This window comes from Salmo salar, chromosome 18 (genome assembly GCF_965601325.2).
Source record: "Salmo salar chromosome 18, fSalSal1, whole genome shotgun sequence".
NCBI classification, from domain to species: domain Eukaryota; kingdom Metazoa; phylum Chordata; class Actinopteri; order Salmoniformes; family Salmonidae; genus Salmo; species Salmo salar.
Window position 1 is genome coordinate 87283041 of NC_138308.1, and position 17819 is coordinate 87300859.

The 17819-nt window shown below is 43.0% G+C and overlaps 1 long non-coding RNA gene across 8 annotated transcripts in view; it reads right to left on the reverse strand.

Moving 5' to 3' along the window:
• LOC106577907 (uncharacterized) overlaps positions 1–17819 on the reverse strand; it is a 38263-nt gene that overhangs the window by 20030 nt on the left and 414 nt on the right. The window contains exons 2-5 of one of the 8 annotated variants that reach the window (XR_006760518.2): positions 17133–17491; positions 14002–16952; positions 13022–13109; positions 3695–3798 (exon numbers count right to left, since the gene is read on the reverse strand). This is a non-coding gene — a long non-coding RNA (uncharacterized LOC106577907). Of the gene's footprint in view, positions 1–3694; positions 3799–13021; positions 13110–14001; positions 17492–17819 lie in introns of all 8 variants that reach the window. The other 7 variants (XR_006760522.2, XR_006760519.2, XR_006760517.2 and 4 more) reach the window with 7 other exon arrangements.

Consider the following 17819-nt stretch of genomic DNA (forward strand, 5'->3'; position numbering starts at 1 on the left):
GGACCCTCTCTTTCTAAAATGATCCGCCAAAATGGTTTCAACCCCTATTACTAGCTTGTTCAACCGCTCTTTCGTATCGTCTGAGATCCCCAAAGATTGGAAAGCTGCAGCGGTGATCCCTCTCTTCAAAGGGGGAGACACTAGACCCAAACTGTTACAGACCTATATCCATCCTGCCCTGCCGCTCTAAAATCTTCGAAAGCCAAGTTAACAAACAGATCACCGACCATTTTGAATCCCACCGTACCTTCTCCGCTATGCAATCTGGTTTCCGAGCTGGTCATGGGTGCACCTCAGCCACGCTCAAGGTCCTAAACGATATTATAACTGCCATCGATAAAAGACAGTACTGTGCAGCCGTCTTCATTGACCTGGCCAAGGCTTTCGACTCTGTCAATCAGCGCATTCTTATCGGCAGACTCAATAGCCTTGGTTTCTCAAATGACTGCCCCGCCTGGTTCACCAACTACTTCTCAGATAGAGTTCAGTGTGTCAAATCGGAGGGCCTGTTGTCCGGACCTCTGGCAGTCTCTTTGGGGGTGCCACAGGGTTCAGTTCTCGGGCTGACTCTTTTCTATGTATATATCAATGATGTCGCTCTTGCTGCTGGTGATTCTCTGATCCACCTCTACGCAGACGACACCATTCTGTATACATCTGGTCCTTCTTTGGACATCGTGTTAACAAACCTCCAAAAGAGCTTGATAGAATAATTTATATGTTTTAAGATAATGACTAAAGTGTTCCACCCTGAAACTGTATAACTGTGTGAAATGTATTAGAATTATAAGACTATAATCCAATAATGTGTGTGTAAGACAAGTTAAGTCTAAAACAATGTGTTACTATTTAGCAATAAGAGAAATGTATAGTTGAGACATCAAAGGACAACTGAACTGTCTACAGACGACCTTGTGATAACTTTGAAACCAATAACAGGAAAGAGGCCTCCCCAACCTAGGTAGGGGAGTAATTGTTAGAAATGGCTTGCAGAAGATAATGAGATGTGTTAGTCTGTATTTTTCCACTATTCTATCTGAGCAGGGAGTAGCCTATGACAGGAACTTGTGTGTGTATATAAGATGGGCTCTGAACTTGAGAGGGCAGATCACTCTCTGAATAAAGTATTGATCTATTGCAGAATCTGAGACTTTGTCTAATTCTTTATTAACCGGAGACTTACGACCTCTGGGAAATAGACAAAGCTTGAGTGATAGTTGAGTTCAACCATTGAGATAGTAAAATTCTCGTGACAGAGCTTCAATGCCGTACAACACTCCTTCCGTGGGCTCCAACTGCTTTAAATGCTAGTAAAACTAAATGCATGCTCTTAAACCAATTTCTGCCGGCACCCGCTCGCCCAACTAGCATCACTACTCTGGATAGTTCTGACTTAGAATATGTGGACAACTACCTAGGTGTCTGGTTAGACTGTAAACTCTTCTTCCAGACTCACATTAAGCATCTCCAATTCAAAATTAAATCTAGAAATCGGCTTCCTATTTTGCAACAAAGCCTCCTTCACTCATGTCATCAAACATACCCTCGTAAAACTGACTATCCTACCGATCCTTGACATCGGCGATGTCATTTACAAACTAGCCTCCCACACTCTACTCAGCAAACTGGATGTAGTCTATCATAGTGCCATCCGTTTTGTCACCAAAGCCCTATATACTACCCACCACTGTGACCTGTATGCTCTCGTTGGCTGGCCCTCGCTACATATTCGTCGCCAAACCCACTGGCTCCAGGTCATCTACAAGTCTTTGCTATGTAAAGCCCCGCCTTATCTCAGCTCACTGGTCACCATATCAACACCCACTCGTAGCACGCGCTCCAGCAGGTATATTTCACTGGTCATCCAAAGCCAACACCTGCTTTGGCCACCTTTCCTTCCAGTTCTCTGCTGCCAATGACTGGAACAAATTGCAAAAATCACTGAAGCTGGAGACTTATATCTCCCTCACTAAATTTAAGCATCAGCTGTCAGAGCAGCTTACTGATCATTGTACCTGTTTACAGCAAATCTATAAATAGCCCACCCAACTACCTCATCCCCATATTGTTATTTATCTTTTTGCTCTTTTGCACCCCAGTATCTCTACTTGCACATCATCATCTGCACATCTATCACTCCAGTGTTAATGCTAAATTGTAATTATTTCACCTCTATGGCCTATTTATTGCTTTACCTCCCTAATCTTCTGCATTTGCACACACTGTAAATACATTTTTCTATAGTGTTATTGACTGTACTTTTTTTTTTTATCTCACGTGTAACTCTGTTGTTTTTTGTCACACTGCTTTGCTTTATCATGGCCAGGTCGCAGTTGTAAATGAGAACTTGTTCTCAACTGGCCTACCTGGTTAAATGAATAAATAAAAATATAAAAATTCTGTGGCTATATATTTAACAGAATGACTGTATTCTCTATGGTACATTGTAGAGCATCCTCATTCACACACACACAATCAAAAGACTTTCCAGCAGATAAAAGGCCTGCATTCCGTATTATTTTTGGAATGATTCCTAAAATTAAAATCTGTGTCCAATTTCCTTGCCGATTTCCTTTTGACATGAGTGCGTGATTTCAAATAAAAGTCAGAGTTAGGTGCAGACATATCCGTCCGTTGACAACAGCACCAGCCTAGTTGACATTGAATAAGGCCCAACTAATGTTTTGTTGAACTAAAGGATGAAACAAGCACACACACCCAAAATGCTCTCTATTCCTAATGACGTGACGACAAGGGTGTGTTGATATTTAAATTCCTCCAGAAGTGATCACAGGCAATGATTTTTAGTCTTCAAGTTTAGATAGAATAAGGCTCAGCTGGCTTTTGAAACACACACACACTCACACAAAATACCTTCTATACGTAATGACACGTGCTTGAGAAAGGTGAGTTTATATTTACATTCTTGCACATTACCTTAGCAGTCTTAAGATCTATTTTGGGTTATTACGCCATAGAACCATTAGCTCATTCATAGTGCTGTGGGGTGGCGTCATGTTGTGATTAGGGCTGTTACGATGACCGTATTACCGCCACACCGGCGGTCACGAGTCATGACCACAGTCAAATTCCACGTGACCATTTAGTTACGGTAATTAGGCTTCGCCAAGCTCTAATGCTGCCGATGGTCATTAGTAGCCTACCAAACTTGATAACTGCCTGGTACTCAGCACTCTATTGTCCATCTAATAAATCTGACAACAATGCAAATGTAATTGAAAATCTAATCAAATACTTCATGAGCCCATGTTGTGCAACATTTCTATATGCTATGAAATTGCGTGAGAAAACAGAGTGATGGCCTCTATTAAAAAGAGGATCCATCAGCTTTCTATAGGCTAACTAATATATATATGTATATATATGTATGTGTGTGTATATGTATGTGTATATGTATGTGTGTGTCAATATTAAGCACATTGTTTATCTGTACAACAGGAGTATAGTCTACCTGGCTGGCATGAAAATGAACCACGTGAAAAGCATTCTCCAGTCGCTATTTAAGTGCATAAATGACATGTATTTTTTCCACTACCCCTGTCCTGAGAACGGTGCATGATAACGGTCCATTTGAATTCAAAACTAATTTCACACATATATTATTACCGTTAACACAACATTTCATGACCGCTACAGCCCTAGTTGTGATGGTGTGTGTGTGTGTACTACTAACCTGCGAGCCTCGAAGTCAGCCTTGCCAGAAGCCTTCTCCTGAGCCAGCCTCCTGACTCTCTCTCGTAAGGAAACACACCAGCCATTTATACACTGCCAACAGCACTGAGGTGGGAATATAGAGAATTAAAAAAATTTAATCGGTGTTCTTAATGTTTTGTATACTCAGTGTACAGTATGAAGGAAGTGAATTTGCCCTTTCTGCTAAAAACAAATATTTCATCAGGGCTCTCGAGTGGCACAGCGGTCTAAGGCACTGCGTCTCAGTGCTAGAGGCATCACTACAGACCCTGGTTCGATTCCAGGCCGTGATTGGGAGTCCCATAGGGCGGAGCACAATTGGCCCAGCGTCGTCCAGGTTTGGGTTTGGCCGGGGTAGGCCATTGTAAATAAGAATTTGTTCTTAACTGACTTGCCTAGTTAAATATTATTTGTATTTTTTTACATCAGGTTATATTTACTATATGTACCTATTAAAAGGGGAAGTTAGTTTGGCTTTGGAGATTTCATAAGGTTTTAAACTCAGCAAAAAAAGAAACGGCCCTTTTTCAGGACCCTGTCTTTCAAAGATAATTCGTAAAAATCCAAATACCTTCACAGATCTTTATTGTAAAGGCTTTAAACACTGTTTCCCATGCTTGTTCAATGAACCATAAACAATTAATGAACATGCACCTGTGGAACGGTCGTTAAGACACTAACAGCTTACAGACGGTAGGCAATTAAGGTCACAGTTATGGAAACTTAGGACACTAGAGGCCTTTCTACTGACTCTGAAAAACACCAAAAGACAGATCCCCAGGGCCCCTGCACCAGACATCATCGGCAGCAACGTCGCCTATGGTCACAAACCCACCGTCGCTGGACCAGACAGGACTGGCAAAAAGTGCTCTTCACTGACGAGTCGCGGTTTTGTCTCACCAGGGGTGATGATCGGATTCGCGTTTATCATCAAAGGAATGAGCGTTACACCGAGGCCTATACTCTGAAGCGGGATCGATTTGGAGGTGGAGGGTCCGTCATGGTCTGGGGCGGTGTGTAACAGCATCATCGGACTAAGCTTGTCATTGCAGGCAATCTCAATGCTGTGCGTTACAGGGAAGACATCCTCCTCCCTCATGTGGTACCCTTCCTGCAGGCTAATCCTGACATGACGCTCCAGCATGACAATGCCACCAGCTATATTGCTTTTTCTGTGCGTGATTTCCTGCAAGACAGGAATGTCAGTGTTCTACCATGGCCAGCGATGACCCCGGATCTCAATCCTATTGAGCACATCTGGGACCTGTTGGATCGGAGGGTGAGGGCTAGGGCCATTCCCCCCAGAAATGTCCAGGAACTTGCAGGAAGAGTGGGGTAACATCTCACAGCAAGAATTGGCAAATCCGGTGCAGTCCATGAGGAGATACACTGCAGTACATAATGCAGCTGGTGGCCACACCAGATACTGACTTACTTTTGACCCCCCCCCCCCCTTCTTTTAGTCACATGTGTGTGGAACTTGTTCAGCTTATGTTTCAGTTGTTGAATCTTGTTATGTTTATACGAATATTTACACATGTTAAGTTTGCTGAAAATAAACGCAGTTGACAGTGAGATGACGTTTCTTTTTTTTGCTGAGTTTATAGACACTATGTACCTATTAAAAGGGAAATTAATTTAGCTTCAGAGATTATCAGGTTATATTTACAGTACAACGTTAGGGAAGAGAATCAAGGAATGGTTCCAATGCGTACAGTATCATTAAGACTTTATTAATCCAGTTCATATTCTAGCAAGTCACGGGAAACGATGAAAGGGATACTTTGGGATTTTGGCAATGAGGCTCATTAGCATGCTAGCAGAAACTAATGTTAGTAAGCATTGGCTTGTGAAACTACCTTTAACATCCTTCATACTGGACACAGAGACATAAAAATGGTATCCACAAGTTCATCTGACTCTGGGGAAGTATATACATATTGCCAAAATCCTGACGTATCCCTTTAAAACATCCCTGTGGAAACCCTGCTCCAGTTTGTGAGGAACCAAAAGGTCACACAACATCAAGAAAATGTTTAAACAACATTCTCTTAGAAGCCTCCAGTGATAAAGAAAAAATTGTAAACTAGGTGGTTCGAGCCCTGAATGCTGATTGCGTGAACCCCCTTGGTGCCTTATTGCTTAAATACACTATAATTTTTGTGATGGTATTTGTAGTATATTCATAGCATCGAAGAGGTCTTTGACAACTCAGTCCCAGTCTGTCAAAGTCATACGTCATCAAGCTCAAACACTCTGTCTGGTAACAGTAAGAGAGAAGCCTTCAGTCAACCTGGAAACATGTGGAAATCGGGGGTTCTGTGGTGGAAATGCCTGGCTGGGCCAAAGCCTCCTTGCGGGACTTCAGACAGGGAGGCTTTCACACAAAAGGAAGCCATAGAACGAATATGCGCACGTGCGTGTGTGCGCGCGCCCCCCCCACACACACACACACACACACACACACACTTGGAGTATCAAAGATTTTCCAGGTTAAATGATTCCCTATCCAAAAGGCACACATATGTTAGAGGTAGTGAGTGACTGACCTGAATCCTTCGGACTATAATAACACTGGGTTGTATATGGATAGCTTCATGAGGAGTGGGGGTTGAGCGAGTGCAGATGTCTGTGTGTGTCTGTCTGTCTGTGTGTGCGCGCGCATTTGTTTTCACAGCTTCTATGGCCAAGGCATGCAGAGGAGTGTATAACATGATGATGAGGACAAACATATGATCTGGATCGATTATCATGAGGATATGGTTGTAGGGTTTAGCACACACACACACACACACACACACACACACACACACACACACACACACACCACACACACACACACACACACACACACACTAACCAGAGACCATATGAACTTTGAAGGGTCAGATAAGGAAATAATTATAGCTTTAGAGTAGATTTCGTTTTTTTGGACAATGTTAGTTACTAGGAAACCTTATAAACCACTTTAATAAAAATAAAGAGGAAAGAGAAATAACAAAAACAAAATCAAAGCATTGAGAGGGAGCATACCACGACATTCGGTAATACCGGCACTGAACACAAGGAGCTATTTTCAAACCCCACTAAGCCTCTGTAATCCGAAGCTTAGCAATTCTAACGAGTACACGTGAAATCCCATAGCGAATGCTAGCTAAATGCTAATGAGCGCATTGTGAAAATGTTTTCGTCTCTGAAAAACTATTTGCAGGACAGACATCCATAAAGTTATACAGGTAACTAAAAAATGCTACTTAGTTTGCTGCACACACAAAACAAATATTAGACAGCAAGGCTCTTGTTCCAGGAGGGGATTCTCTGCGGGTACCAAGAGAAGTTTGATTTTGCAAGAAGCTAACCACTTTGCTAGATAACTAGCTTCTAAATTAGAAAACAAAATGCACAACTGCAGAGCATTTAGCACATTTTAGACATGTAACTTAATAGTTACAAGATATTTAGCTGGCAAACACTTAATTCTAAATTCCATACTGTAACTAGATCACCTGGCACATGACTGGGGACTACCGGTAAGCTTCACAATGACAAACGATGTGCGAGGTGAAATGAAGAACGCTGTCTGTTTACTACAGCTTTTACTTAAAAAGTTGCTACAAATATTCAAATGCGTTAACACTTCCAATAGGGTTATTTGGCTGTCCCCATAGAATAACCCATGTTGGCTTCCATGTAAAATGCTCTGTGGAAAGGGTTATACATGGAACCCAAGAGGGTTCTACCTGGAACCAAAAAGGGTTAAATCAATTATCCAATTGGGAAAATCGAAGAACTCGTCTAGGTTCTAGATACAGTACCATCAAATTGTGCTATTGAAAAAACCATGTCGTGGCTATTTCCAAATGTGGAAACAGCCACTGTGTATACGCTGTACTGCCCAAGCCTAACACAAGCACACACACACACACACACTTGAATTCTACTCCTCCACCTCCCTCTTATGACACAGACACACGTGCTTGGCCTTTACTGTGACAACATAAACATTACAATGGTGACAGGCTGTGACCGATCCGGTAGACAAAATGGGAGCTTTTATTTTTACCCTTTCTCTTTCCAACCCAGCCAATTAGATGCCAGAGCTGACCTGTGTTGCTAGGCGACCCGCAGACTGAGTCACCCTCTGTGGTATGATGTCAATAAACCAACCAGATGTTTTGCAGATGGGGGAGAAAGGGCTTGGGGTGTGTGTGTGTGTGTGTGTGTGTGAGGAAAGAGAGACTCTAGCCAAGAATCACATCATCTGTTCCCTCTCTGAGACATGGGCTGTCTGGATGGCTTTACCTTGGAAGGGCATTCATTCACTCACACAGCTGCATGCAGAACTTAGCAGGGAAAACACAACCTGGAGCCTGTGTGTGTGTGTTCTCGATTCAACACATTCTATTTGCATTTGTTTAGTTGCTTTTTTATTTGACATTATTTTGTTCCTACAATTGAACAGGGTTCTGGGGCCTAGCCAGGGTCTGGGGTCATTCAGAGGGTCGGCGTGGCTTTGCTTACCCTCTACCAGGTGTGGCAGCTGGAGTGTGGCTGTTACATCTGGCATCATGACAATAGCTTTCCAGTAAAGAGCTTTCCACCAGAACCAGAACAGTGGACGGCTTATAGAACTGACTGTTCATAGGCACAGAGCGAAGGGTGTCCCGCACAGGTTTGTGTCACCTTAATGGGGGAGGACGGGCTCGTTAATGACTGGAACGGAATCAGTGGAACTGTATCAAATACATGAAACACATGGTTTCCATGTGTTCAATGCCATTCCATATGCTCCGTTCCTGCTATTATTATGGTGTCACGTGTGTGTGTGGAGACTCAATCCTCACTACATGAACAAAGATCAGATACAGTTGAAGTCGGAAGTTTACATACACTTAGGTTGGAGTCATTAACTTTTTTCAACCATTCCACAAATTTCTTGTTATCAAACTACAGTTTTGGCAAGTCGGTTAGGACATTTACTGTGTGCATGACACAAGTCATTTTTCCAACAATTGTTTACAGACAGATTATTTCACTTATGATTCACTGTATCACAATTCCAGTGGGTCAGAAGTTTACATACACTAAGTTGACTGTGCCTTTAAACAGCTTGGAAATGTCCAGAAAAATGTGTCATGGCTTTAGAAGCTTCTGATTGGCTAATTGACATCATTTGGAGGTGACGTCAATTGGAGGTGTACCTGTGGATGTATTTCAAGGCCTACTTTCAAACTCAGTGCCTCTTTGCTTGACGTCATGGGAAAATCAAAAGAAATCAGCCAAGACCTCAGAAACAAATTGTAGACCACAAGTCTGGTTCATCCTTGGGAGAAATGTCCAAATGCCTGAAGGTACCACGTTCATCTGTACAAACAATAGTACGCAAGTATAAACACCATAGGACCAAGCAGCCGTCAAACCGCTCAGGAAGGAGACTCGTTCTGTCTCCTAGAGATGAACGTACGTTGGTGCGAAAAGTGTAAATCAATCTCAGAACAACAGCAAAGGACCTTGTGAAGATGCTGGAGCAAACAGGTACAAAAGTATCTATATCCACAGTAAAACGAGTCCAATATCGACATAACCTGAAAGGCCGCTCAGCAAAGGAAGAAGCCACTGCTCAAAAACCGCCATAAAAAAGCCAAACTACGGTTTGCAACTGCACATGGGGACAAAGATCGTACTTTTTGGAGAAATGTCCTCTGGTCTCATGAAACAAAAATTGAACTGTTTGGCCAAAATGACTATCGTTATGTTTGGAGGAAAAAGGGGGAGGCTTGCAAGCCGAAGAACACCATCCCAACCGTGAAGCACGGGGGTGGCAGCATCATGTTGTGGGGGTGCTTTGCTGCAGGAGAGACTGGTGCCCTTCACAAAATAGATGGCATTATGAGGCAGGAAAATTATGTGGATATATTGAAGCAACATCAAGACATCAGTCAGGAAGTTAAAGCTTGGTCGCAAATGAGTCTTCCAAATCGACAATGACCCCAAGCATTCTTCCAAAGTTGTGGCATAATGGCTTAAGGGCAACAAAGTCAAGGTATCGGAGTGGCCATCACAAAGCCCTGACCTCAATCCTATAGAAAATTTGTGGGCAGAACAGAAAAAGCGTGTGCGAGCAAGGAGGCCTACAAACCTGACTCAGTTACACCAGCTCGGTCAGGAGGAATGGGCCAAAATTCACCCAACCTATTGTGGGAAGCTTGTGGAAGGCTACCCAAAACGTTTGACCCAAGTTAAACAATTTAAAGGCAATGTTAAATACTAATTGAGTGTATGTAAACTTCTGACCCAAAGGGAATGTGATGAAAGAAATAAAAGCTAAAATAAATTATTCTCTCTACTATTATTCTGACATTTCACATTCTTAAAATAAAGTGTTGATCCTAACTGACCTAAGACAGGGAACTTTTACTAGGATTAAATGTCAGGAATTGTGAAACTGAGTATAAATGTATTTGGCTAAGGTGTATGTAAACTTCCGACTTCAACTGTAAATCAAGGTTTATCATGTAGAATTTAAAAGCTGATCTGTATAGAAAATGTCCAAACCAGAACTGTGAACAGTGAGAGGCTACCAATACAATCAGACTTTGTAATAAACTAATGAGAAACAAAAATAGAATCCAACCAATATGCCATTTATAAGTTATTTAAATGCAGTTTTTCCCACAAACAGACTACCGTGTAGTTTGGCGTGTAGTTGGCTGAGCAGATAATTGCTGGTCTGCTGTTGGAACATGCTGTGTCTCTCGTAGGTATAGTTAGGGTTGTTGTCATCCCTGATGGCCCCCAGGGGACTAACCAGAGGGAGACAACATCCAACATCATTATTAGGAGGCAGATTTGACACGAAGCAAGGGTTAGGGTTTGATTAGGGACCAGGACCCCCATCTGTCTGACTCACTGGCCAGGTGTCTGTGTCCTCCTCAGGCCTCTACACTCCTGGACACACTCTGAGCCATCCAGGACCCTAGGGATTTACTGGAGCAGGAGATGGATCTCTGCCCAACTAGAACAAACAGATAGCCATAAGGCATATACTCCGCACACACACCGACACCTCTCCTCGCATCCTCTCCTCTTCCCCTTCTGAAAACCCATTGGACAAGAAAGCCAGAGGTCTCGCCCCTCTGACCTTCTCCTCCAATGGGTTTTGAGGAGGAGGAGGAGAGGAGAGAGGATGCGATTGTGTCTCTCCCTCCCCCTCTCTCTCAAGTATTGGGATCACTGCCTAACCCTCTTTCCCTTCCTCCACTCCCCTTACCTTCCTTTCCTTTCTTCCCTGTTGGTTGTTCTGTCCATCATCATACTGATCTGGACCTCCAAAAGGCCATGAAGATGGATTTACAGTGGTGCATTGCAAAGTAATTGGGGGAAAAAGTGTCTCTGGGAAAATATGAGATTTATTTGCATTGCTGGCTTTCCAAACCCGGCTATAACAACTAGTTTGTTATATTGTTTATCATGTATTCTGATCCCTATTGGCTGACCCCTTAGAGACCACTAGTCCTTCTTGGCTCCACAGAAGATGTATGTAACCTTCAGTGAAATGATAAAGGATTTATATCCCAAGGAATGTCTCCGGAAAAATTCCTGGCACTAGTTATGTTCACCAACAGTAACCAACTGGGACTTCCTGGTCGTCTTTGGGACCAAACTGACAACGGGTGGCGGAGACGTGACTAGCTACGGTCATGGCAAGCTTCAGGTCGACAACGGCCATTCTAGAGATGGAGACTCAGCCCCCGGACAGGGCACCCAGGGAAACGCTTGTTAGGGGGTCATACAGAGGAGGAAGAGAGGGTGGACGGGTGGATGGGAGGGAGGGAGAGAGGGGAGGGAGAGGGTAGACGGGAGGGAGGGAGAGGGTGGACTGGACAGGGCACCCAGGGAAACGCTTGTTAGGGGGTCATACAAAGGAGGGAGAGAGGGTGGACGGACGGGAGGGAGGGAGAGAAGGTGGACGACGGGAGGGAGGGAGAGGGCGGACGGGAGGGAGGGAGAGAGGGCGGACGGGAGGGAGGGAGGGAGAGAGGGTGGACGGGAGGGAGGGTGGACGGAAGGACGAGAGGGAGGGTGGACGGGAGGGAGGGAGAGTGGACGGACCAGTTTTCATATCTTTCCGAATTTATTTGTGCAGCCCTTGAATAAATCTTGAATAATGCAAGAGGGTAAAACTCTTCAAGAGTATCAGCATTCACTTGTTTAAAAAAATAACTGATTGTAGAAGGAAATCCTACTTAATTACTATCAACTGATTAAGACAGTCCAGTTCTCCAAGTTTATGTACAAGTTTAACATCAATGTGAATCATTTTCTGTTGACTTTCACCAACATGAACAGTTTCAGGTTGTTTAGAGTAGTCATGTTAAGACTGACTCCTTTACATGTCTCAAGGGTACAGAGGAATTTTCCAAACATTTCCTCCTACTCTCCTCACCCCCTTTTTCCTCTAGGCTCCTTGTTACCCATTAAACTAGCAGTAAAAAAGTGCCATTTTTGACCAGGGTCATATTCATTAGACACCAAACAGAAGAACACGGTCAGAAACAGGTAGGGGACACACTGAACTTGTCCAATAAAACAAAACACTCATTTTCATTTTCCATTGCAAAACTTTTTACTGCATTTTGTTACGGTTTGCTGTAACGAATACAAGCCTTTCTGGGGATCCAATCCTAACCGCAGAGCGATTAAGGGCTCCCTCCTCCCCTAGTCATTAGGTGTTTTCTCAGAAGCCTCTTAAGGCCAAGTTCCCATCATTCAGGAAAACCCAGAGAGGCCCGCTCTTTTTCTTTTTACGTGTTTGAGCTCATGCAGTGTCATCTCAGTGTGTGTGTCTGTCTATGTGTATGTGTGTGCACGTGTGCATGTCTGTGTGTGTGTGTGTTTGTGTGTGCAAACACAGACAGACATTTTTCTTTTCACGGGTCAAACCCATCCATGTTTGTTTGGAACAAATACAGAGGAAAGATTCTTTCTGTGAGATCAGGCGTGGAGGCCTGAAGACTTCAAACCAGAATGTTTGTTTATATGTTTTCATTTGACATCCCACCACGAATGAGTAGAGCCCAGCCAAGTCCTACAGAAGGTTGGTGTTGGAATCCTGGCTAAAACTTTACAGTGACAAACTATTAGGTTCTGAGACACAATAGAAGATATTTGATCATAGTCGTGGACACGCAATTAGTTGTAAAAAATGAACTTCTACTTCCTCATCCTTTCCTGTTTCCAGAGCGGAAAAGTATGTGTGAAAGGAGTGTGGGTGTGTGTGTGTGTGCATGCAGGTGGGTTTCCTCACCTTAAAAAGGTATGACGGAGTATCCCTCAAGGTGACATCACTGATCTTATTGAGCAGAGGGACTTGGCCATTGTGAAACACTGCAAACCTGATCGGTGAAAAAACTAATATCTTAGGTAGTTGCCAATAACCAGAGAGCCCATTTTAGGAATACTCTTTCCATGACAGAGGGACCAGCTCAATCAAGGTGAAAACTATGATTCCCTTATTGATGTCACTTCAAATCAGTGTAGATGAAGGGGAGGAGACGGGTTAAAGAAGGATTTTTAAGCCTCGAGACAATTGAGACATGGATTGTGTATGTGTGCCATTCAGAGGGTGAATTGGCGAGACAAAAGATTTAAGAGCCTTTGAACAGGGTATGGTAGTAGGTGTCAAGAACTGCAACCTGCTGGGTTTTTCAAGCTCAACAGTTTCCTGTGTCTATCACCCAAAGTACATTCAACCAACTGGACACAACTGTGGGAAGCATTGGAGTCAACATGGGCCATTATCCCTGTGGAACATGTTCGACAACTCGTAGAGTCCATGTCTCGACAACAAGAGGGTGTTCTGAGGGCAAAGGGGGTGTGCAATTCAATATTAGGAAGGTGTTCCTAATGTTTTGTACACTGTATAGCTTATTTCTAAGCATTTGTACTGTATAAACTTTACACACCCTGGGAGAGAATGTTATGCACACCCTGGGAGAACATTCTCATGGTTGAAAGTTATTTTCCAAATAACATTGTGGCCGTTCTAAGTAATATAAAGTAGGATTCTACTGCCCTCTGGTGGTCTTGAAGTGTCACCACCAAAGTTCACAATGAATATGACTCAAGTAATATAATAATAACACGAATGCTTCTCATTTTGATTGAATGCCAAAGAATAGGATGGTGTGATGAAAGGCATCATTTTATTTTCTATAAAAACAAATGGTATTGAACCTATCCATTGTCCAGTCCGTTCTGACCCAGTTTTTCCCCCATATCTCCTACCATCACTCCTGGCATCACCAGCAGTCTTGGGGTCTCTGACCTGTCAAAGACATAAGTCACAATCAATATAGGTTGGACAGATTTGATATATAACATCACAAGCTAACACTGAAAGAGAGTGGCCCACATTTTTTTACAATGTTTTTATTGTAATTTTCAAAGATGTAATGTTGATTTCCAATAATTCAACGTGTTCTTTCCATATAGAGCAAAACGAGACATACAATACATAAATAAAAATACATATGTAAATAATATAGTTGGTAAGAGAATTGTAGTTAATGCCCTTACTCCAAAACAGTACTAATAGTCACAGGGTCAGTACCACACAAATGTACACTTGTAACATTTTGAAATAATTGTACCTTATGCAGGGTTGGGTAGGTTACTCCCCAGATGCAGTCCGTTACAGCCACTAGTCAGCTGTTCAAAACAGCAATCAGCAACGTAATATTTGGACTACCCAAACACTCAGCAACGCAACCCGACCACTCCCAACTACCTTTGGACTACCCTCCCCCCAAGAGGCCCCAGAAGACAAAAAGGATCCATCAAACAAACGTGGCATCACAGTGGTCCCTTACCCGCGGTTCGAAAGCTCAGGTGGAACAGACCCAAACTGGCACCGTTTTCAAAGCCAAACCGAATGCCTCCGAGAAAACAGAAAGGTGTCAGAATGCACCTTTTCTTTCCCGGAAACATCTCTTCCGAATTCAAAAGTAATCGGAGAAGCAATCGTCTAGTTTTTTAAGAGTATCTGCAATCTGATCACAATAGCCCTGCTGGTTACGCAACCAATCACATCCACAATCCTTTTTTAATCAGAGTGCAGACCGTGACAGGCTCCATCGAGGGGGGGGGGGGGGTAAAGCTGGGAAGACACTACAGCCTGTCTACCCGTCTACCCCAGGTTCCCTTCCCAGAACTTAGCAGCCTCAAAATCAGGGGTGTTGATGATGAATTCATGGATAGGAGAGCGGTTTTATCACTATAGTATGGTCTATTCACAGTAAATACTAGTGAATTCTCATTGGCACTCAAGTCGTTTAACTCTATGAATCATGGCTGAGTTGCTGAAGAAAACAAAATCATCCAAGGTTTGGTTTCCAATGTATTTACGTTTTTATATAAGTCAGTGTATTTATTTGTATTACAAATACGAAATAACCAGTGTATGTGTCCCACCCACCTGTGTACTTGGATCGTACTTGGCTGTGGTCCTCATAGCTCTGGTATTGGAGGGAAACAACAACAGGTGAAGCTTACAGGACTTCGGACACCAGAAGTTGTATTTAACTGGCGTGTCATTGTATTCCAACAGTTTTGTGTTACTGGGATATATGTTTATTGAAGTAGAGAAATAAATAGCCTGTAGTTATATTGTCTCCATACCTGTTTATCTATGGGCGATGTGCAATCTGTTTCTCTGCTGTCTACCTTTTAGGGTTTTTGGTTTTTATGGAGAACATTTGGGTCAATGCCTAGTTGGTAGAGCATGGTGCTTGCAATGCCAGGGTTGTGGGTTCAATTCCCACCGGGGGACCAGTTTGGAAAAATTATGAAAAATGTATGCACTCCCTACTGTAAGTCACTGGATAAGTGTGTCTGCTTAAATGTAAAATTGTATGGTTGTGTGGTAACAACTAGAAGTTGTCTTTTAGGTACAGCATTCTAGCATAGTTAGCAGCATCCAGGGCAAAGTGCATACATGCATAACACACTGAACGGCAACCTGCCACCATGAAATCACTGTTGAGACGTGTTTACATGGCTTCCAATACATTTCAAAGGTAGATATGAATGAATGTGTATGCTGATTGTTTGTCTACTGTCATGTCCTCTGTATCCTGCACAAACTGGCTATGTCTCTGGGATCCGGAGTTGGCCACTGTCCCACCAAACATCTGAAACAGAACAAAGCCATGCTTACACTGTAATAATCTCTCATATCATGTCTCTTGAGAAGATAAAGACATACATTACACCATATGATGCTTCTTCAAAATGATGTTATCATAGACGTTCTCTCTGCTACCGCACAGCAAGCGGTACCGGAGTGCCAAGTCTAGGTCCAAGAGGCTTCTAAACAGCTTCTACCCCCAAGCCATAAGATTCCTGAAAATCTAATCAAATGGCTTCCCAGACTATTTGCATTTGCCCCCCCCCACACCTATTTTACACCGCTGCTACTCTCTTATTATTTATGCATAGTCAATTTAACAACTCCACCTACATGTACATATCACCTCAATTACCTCGACTAACCAGTGCCCCTGCACATTGACTCTGTACTGGTACCCCCTGTATATAGCCTCGCTATTGTTATTTTACTGCTGCTCTTTATTACTTGTTCCTTTTTCTTCTTATTCTGATTTTTTTAAACTGCATTGTTGGTTAAGGGCTTGTAAGTAAGCATTTCACTGTAAGGTCTACACCTGTTGTATTCGGTGTATGTGGAAAAATACAATTTGATTTGATGATGTCTAACCAAGTCTTTGAGACACTACTGTAACACTACTGTTTTGACTGGTCCCTGCAGATTAGATAAAGAAATCCATCCATCCTCCTCCTCCCATCCATCCATCCAAACTCACCCATTTGTTGGGGAGGAACTTTGCCCCCAGTGACCAGCTGTACATGCCCAGACAATTTCTCTATCCCCATCTCTCCCTCTTTCAGTCCTCTTAGCCCATCGATCCATCTAAACTCACCCAATTGTTAAGGATTCAAATACTTGGCACCCAAGGGCCAGTCATACATGCCCAGACAGTCATTCAGCACCACTGTCCTCCATGGCTTCCCCATGATGTCATCACGTGTCAGGAAGTCGTACCGGAACAGCTGTTTACAGCGTCTGAACGTGACCTCACACATCTACTCCGTGGACAGGTCTTCGCCGGGCTGCCAAGCAAAGATACGCTCGTTCTTTAACGTCCGGAGAACGTGTTGTTCTGGAATTGTGGGCAAAAATATTGTCACGTGATTTGTGGTAGATACCTGAGACGGAAGAGGAAGCGAGATATTTTTCTGGTTCATATACAGTCAATTAACTAACTAGACCAGACCCAGCTGCTATTGCATTGGTGCGTATGGGAGAGCAACTCCTTAAGTAGACCGGAACTGTGACCAACCTTTTTTTAATGGTAAGCAGCCTTTATGGGATATCTTCATTTATCCACCATGGTAGATACTCCTCTAAGTATAAGTCTAACAGTCAGCCAGTCACCATTGTCAGTGTTTCTTTACATAACCTATTTACACATAGAAGGCTCTGATATAGGTTAGCCTTCCTTTACTGCTCAATTCTTATTGTACAGCGTACTTTCAATGCTAGCAGTCCTCTCCCTCAAGGAACATGACCATGTCTTTCCAGTTGAAGGACACTTTCCTCCTGTGTACTTCCAGAGGAACTGCTCCATCTTGTCACTATGCTCATATTTTTCCTGTGTTGTTGGGAACACTCATTCTGTCTAAGGCACTTTATTCTTCCCTAGAAGAAAGAGTGGAAATAACAGGGGATGAGTGGAGAGTTGTATTGATGCAAGCGATCCCTGAGTCATCCAATCTCTTGATGTAGCCTACTAGAAAAGATTTTAGATAACATTCTTGAGAATGTGCAGAGAGAAGTGGCAGCCAGGGTTTGTGCAGTTCAAACGTATTTTTCAGAAAATCATCTATAGAGCAAGGGTCACATTTCAATATCGAGAAAGCCATGCATAGCATCACGTAGACATTCTAAAACGATCAATTTTCTCTATCAACAAATATCTGACACCATCTTAACATTGAGTGTAACAAACCTAGACTAGATAAACGTG